At 37.6% G+C, this 5720-nt stretch overlaps 1 pseudogene; it reads right to left on the bottom strand.

Annotated features, from left to right (window-relative positions):
* Nucleotides 1-2664: 2664 nt before the first annotated feature.
* Nucleotides 2665-3615, bottom strand: LOC106000332 (annotated as a pseudogene).
* Between the last annotated feature and the right edge of the window lie 2105 nt (nucleotides 3616-5720).

Genomic DNA, 5720 nt, shown 5'->3' with positions numbered 1-5720 from the left:
TTTGTACAACTAGAGACTGTGCATTTCCTATAAATATAGCATATTCAGAGAGCATCTTCATTTTTGTGAGGAAAGCAGGGGAAAGGAATGGAGTTAACACTTTGTTGGATAGTAGTGGTTACTCATAATAGTCAAGAGGATACCTTTAGTTGTCAGTTCTATTGTTCTTTTCTTTGCCCAGAAATAATCATGAGAAAGTATATCATTTTTATTTTACTTCATTATTGTGAACATAAAGCAACTGGTGTTGATATTTTATGAAATGGTTAGATGGCATCATTGCTGTCATGATGATGCTCATGAACACTGTTAAAAGTGTTCTTTTCCATTTTTGTTTTTGTTAAAATTGTAAGAAAGCCAGGCTCTGTGATTGTATTCTTACCCGAGATAGACATAGGATGTATTACATATTTCTTTATAGTTTTTATTGTATCATCTTCTGATCCCGTTCTAAAGGAAACTAAGTTGGAATGCTTAGGAAACTTACCAGTTCTCTTAATTTCCATTACGTCTAAATCAAAAACTTAACTACTCTTCAGTTTATAAGTGGTTAACTTACCAATGTGACTAGCACATAGCTTCTTGGGGAAATGAATTTTGTGTCCGATCATATGAAATAAATGCCCAGCGGGTTGGTTACATGATTCCACATAATCACAAGAGCTCAATGTTTTAATTCATCATTACAAAGTTAATTCTGTTTGCTGGAAAAAGGCCTATTAATTAAAGAGTATAATATCCCTATTTAACAAGATGAAGCATTACTGGTTGGCTGAGATATTATTCTTGCTGGGCTAAGGGCAGCATAGTCATTACAAGGGGAAGAGTTAGAAAACTGAGAGAGTCTTTCAGGCTGGGGAAGCAAAGGAGAAAATCGAAAATCCCTAGGGATTCCTTTGCATATGTGCTTTTCCATGCCCATAAACCTTTGGCAAGAGTTGTAAAGCTTTTGTGTTTCATGCTCTTGTCCCTGAGAACACCAAAGAGCAGTTTTTCTTGGTCAGTGGGAGGTTTGACAATCCCACATTAACTTGGATGTTACTTTGGAGCTGACACAGTTGGAAAGGCTATTAGTTAGTTTGTATTTGGAAGGGTAAGAGGGGCACAGGAAAGGTGGAACAAGGATGAACCAATACAACAGTGGTACTCACTAGACACTATGTAGAAAATGAAGTGTACATCGTGTGGGTGGAGATAGGAGGGAAAAGTGGGAGAGAGCGAAGGAAGAGGAGACGTGGCTCAAAAAGAATTGTACTCATTACTCATTACCTGAGTAATGTAACTGTAACCTCTCTGTGTATTAACGCTACAATAACAATAAATAAAACATTACTAAATGCCAGTCTGTTAAAGTTTGCTATTGTGTTTTTTAACTATATTAGCAGCATAATTCTTTTAAGTATCAGAAAGCAAATACTGCAAGATGTACTTGAAGTATCTCTTCTGTTATATTTGCAGATACAGTTTTTAAGAGAATTGGTAGATACACAAATGCACAATAAAAAAGTGTTTATGGCATTTATTTGGCCTGGAGGGACTGAGTCACTAGACAAGGAATAGCCTTTATTTAAGGAAGAAATCATGCTTTTCATCTTTTCGCATGATGTTCCTCCTGAGTTACATTGAGTATCAAAGATCATTTCTTGCAGGTTAGATGTTCATCTTCTGTGATGTGTTAGCATTTGGGAAAACTGTGCTATACTGTTCCTCTAAACTTTCATTCACGCTTCCATTCACATTTTTCCAAGATATTCCAACATATATAATTGAACAACACTACCTGAGTCTCTAATGCCATCTATAAACATTATTAGCACAGCACCCAGCTTAACAAATTTTTTTGGGTCCAGTCGTGGGGCCTGAACTCTGGGCCTGGGTGCTGTCCCTCAGCTCTTCAGCTCAAGGCTAGCGCTCTACTACTTGAGCCACAGTGCCATTTCTGGCTTCTTTCTTTTTGCTTATGTGGTGCTAAGGAATCTAACCCAGGGCCTCAAGCATGTAATGCAAGCGCTCTACCACTGAGCCATCTTCCCAGCCCCAGCTTAGCGTATTCTTATGGAGATTTTTCCCTCCTAACAAACTGAATTCCTGACAGGAGGAATGTGTATGCTTTTCCAATAGTCAGTACCTGAACGTGGGGTTTCACAAATGAAGACACATCCATTTAAACATTTATGTGTTTTACCATGTGACTTGTGTTGTTAGAGCTTGAAATACAAAGATGTATTTAGATATTCTGTGCTTTCAATGTCAACATGTTCTAGTAGAAAAAAGAAAAGAAAAGAAAAACCAACTATGGAAACAGTAGAGATGTACTAATGTGTTAATCAGGGAGATAAGTGAAAAGTTCTGTTTGAGGTTTTTGTTATATGGGTTAGAGTATTAACTGTTAATGGGAGCCAGGAGAATGAGTAAATTTATCAACCATTTCACTAATAACTGGCCTGCAACTGGGAAAACCAAAGGGTCTACCTAACAGTTCCTGTATTTTAAACCCTGGAGTGTCTAAGTTTTCAGGTAAGTAAAACCTGATCATCTGTTGTTGGAACTCTGCTGACATGGCATACTTCTTGAATTGGATATATGGAAAAAATTATGTGTTCCTTAAATAAATTTGGAAGCTACATGTTGGCATGAAGACCAGCCAGGCTAGAACATGTTGTGTCAGCCATGCATGTCATCACTTTGTAACTTTCTCACCCGAAAAAACATCATGACACTATCTTGGATCTGTTTTGTTTTTACTCCATAAACAATGGGATTTAGAGTTGGGGGAAGAAGAAGATAAAGATTAGCCTCAATGATGTGGAAAGAAGGGTGGATAGTATGACCCCTCCCCCCAAAAAATGATGAGAAAGTGAAGAAGGCTGGGCCCTAAGTGAAGATGATGGCAGATATGTGAGCAGTACCAGAGGCTTTTTGTCGAGCATCTGATGACAAGAGACTGACCACTGCCTTGAGGATCAGGGTGTAAGACACAGATAAACAAATGTCAAACACTCCGATCAGGAGTGCCACCATCAGACCACAGATGACATCGACCTTGATACTGGCACAGGATAACTTTACTACAGACACGTAGTCACAGTAAGCATGGGATGTTATTGCTTTTGCAGAAAGGTAAACTCTTGGCCAAGAATGAAAAGGGAATCATCAGTAACACACTTCTGAGGAAGTGGCAAGCCCTGCTTTGGGAATGACAGTATGGAGGCATAAGGCAATGGGTAGAAAATAGCTACATGATGATCCAGAGCCATGAGCATGAGAGCACCAGACTCCACACGTGTGAACCCATAGACAAAGAACATCTACAAACTAAGCAAACATTGAAGTTAATTTCCTTCCAACTGAACCAGAAGAAGCAGAGTGCATTGGGTACAGTGGTTGAGCAGGTCAGCAGGTCAATGAGGGAGAGCGTGGCCAGAAAGAAATATATTGACGGTATAAGGATTCCTCATAATAAATGAGGTCTATGAAGCTAAGGTTGCCCACTAGGGAGATGACATACATTGTGCAGACGGAAAGGGAGATCCACACATGGAATGCTTCCAGACCAGGAATCCTGTTCAGAATAAATGATTCAGGAGCCACATATGAATTGTTGGCAACCAGCATAACTAATTAGGCAAAGAAACTCTTATTTTTCCCCTGAAGTGTCTAACCTGATGAAACAGAGTAAAGAAATAGAAAGTTGATTCAGGTCTTTGCAAAGTCAAACTTAGATTTTTAATTAAATTATATAAATATATAATCAATCATCTTGAATAATATGGACTTGGAAAATATAAAACTTGTTGAATAATGCTATAATCTAGATAATATCTTAAAAGTTTTATAAACTCTTCAAATAGAAATTTAAAAGCCACAGTTACAGAGCTAGGAAGGTGGTTCAGTAGTAGAGTGCTTGCTTTGCATGCATGAGGCCCTGGGTTCAATTCCTCAGCAGAAAAAGCCAGAGGTAGAGCTGTGACTCAAGTGGTAGAGTGCTAGCCTTGAGCTGAAGAGCTGAGGGACAGCACCCAGGCCCAGAGTTCAGGCCCCACGTCTGACCAAAAAAAAAAAAAAAAAGCCACAGCTACAAAGTTGTCATTCTATTTTTTTTAACCGTACAATAAAAGCAAAGCACAAATCTAGAACAGAGATTGGATGATTTTCCTGTCACACAAATAGACTTGGGATAAGAAATGCTATACTTGCATGAAGTTGACACTCTTCTGTCTAGCTTATATTGACAGAGCATCTATCCTATGACAGCAAGGTTTAGTTAGACATGAAGAATAACCTGGTGTAGTCAGAAGACTTTCATGTGTCTGTGTTTAATGGGAAGATTACAGTTTTTCTATCAAATAGCCCTTTATATAAATGTTAGCTTATTTTATAACATGAATGAGATTTCATGAGATTTACTTCATTTCCAAAATCTCAGTTTGTTCATATGTAATATAAAGTTAAGAATACTGGTACCATAAAGAGTCAAAGATGTAATTAGTTTACTCTCCCAGATTGGCTAGGTATGGTGAGGTGTGTATCGATAATCATAGCTACCTGGGAGGTAGAGACCTGAAGTACAGTTCAAAGCCAGCTTAAACAAGAAACTAACAAGACAATCTTAACAACCAATTTGAGCATAGTAGTACATGCCTGTATCCACAGCTATGCAGGACGCATAGGTAGGAGGACATGGTCCAATGCTGATCTAAGGAGAAAGCATGAGATCCTATCTGAAAAATAACTTAAGACAGAAACGGGGAAGAGTATGGCTCAAGTGAAAGAGCACTTGCCTATGTAAATTTAAGTCCTTGTCCAACCAAAACAAATAGCATACAATAAGCAGCATACTGATACACAAATAATTACCTGAAAGAGAAAATGGAGAAAACTTCATTTATAATTGCTCCCAAATAGATATACAAGAATAACAACTTGATCAAGAAAATGAAATCTGTGCGCAATGAAAAATACAAAAAAACTGTGAAAGAACTGAAAGTGCAAATAGATGGAACAATAATATTTTTTCATTGTTTACAAGAATCAATATTGCTAAAATATTCAAGCCAGCCAAGTTAATTACAGTTCAACAAAAACTCGATTCAGACATGAGAAAGAATGGTATTATACCATTTGCAAAGAAATGGAAGGGTCTGGAATAAAAATAATATTAAGTGAAGTAAGTCAGTCCCAGAGAAACAAAGGATACTTGTATGGCAGCTAGAACAAATTAATAAATGTACAAATAAACACATGGGGTTGTATGCAAGAGTACACAATTTTGTTGTTTTTTATTAATAAGTTTTTTATTGTGAAAATAGCATACAGAGGGGTTACAATTACATGAGCAAGGTAATGAGTACATTTCTTATCAAGCATTGTTGCCTCCTCCTTTGTTTCCCCTACCATCCCTGCCCTCCCATCTCCACCACCCCCCCACCAAAGATGTAAAGTTCGTTTTTCGACATGTCTTGTACATCTCATTGTTGCAATGGGTCTACCTATACCCCTATTTAAACAATTTGCTTTTTTCCTTCCCCTCCACAAATTATAGCAACATCAAACATAGTAAAAACAGGGGTGATACCATGGGGGAGGGACATACAAAGCAACAAAGAAATCATCTGATCAATATGTTAGAAACAATAGCAAGAAAGAAAAACCATTTGAGTCCTTATCTTGGGGTTCATTTTGCCTAACATCAACTTATCTGACTGTTTCTGCTTGTCTCA

Source organism: Dipodomys ordii, unplaced genomic scaffold, assembly GCF_000151885.1.
Source record: "Dipodomys ordii isolate 6190 unplaced genomic scaffold, Dord_2.0 Scaffold216, whole genome shotgun sequence".
In the NCBI taxonomy this organism is placed as follows: Eukaryota; Metazoa; Chordata; class Mammalia; order Rodentia; family Heteromyidae; genus Dipodomys; species Dipodomys ordii.
Note: the sequence above shows the minus strand (reverse complement) of the source record. Positions and strands in the feature narration are given on the sequence as shown.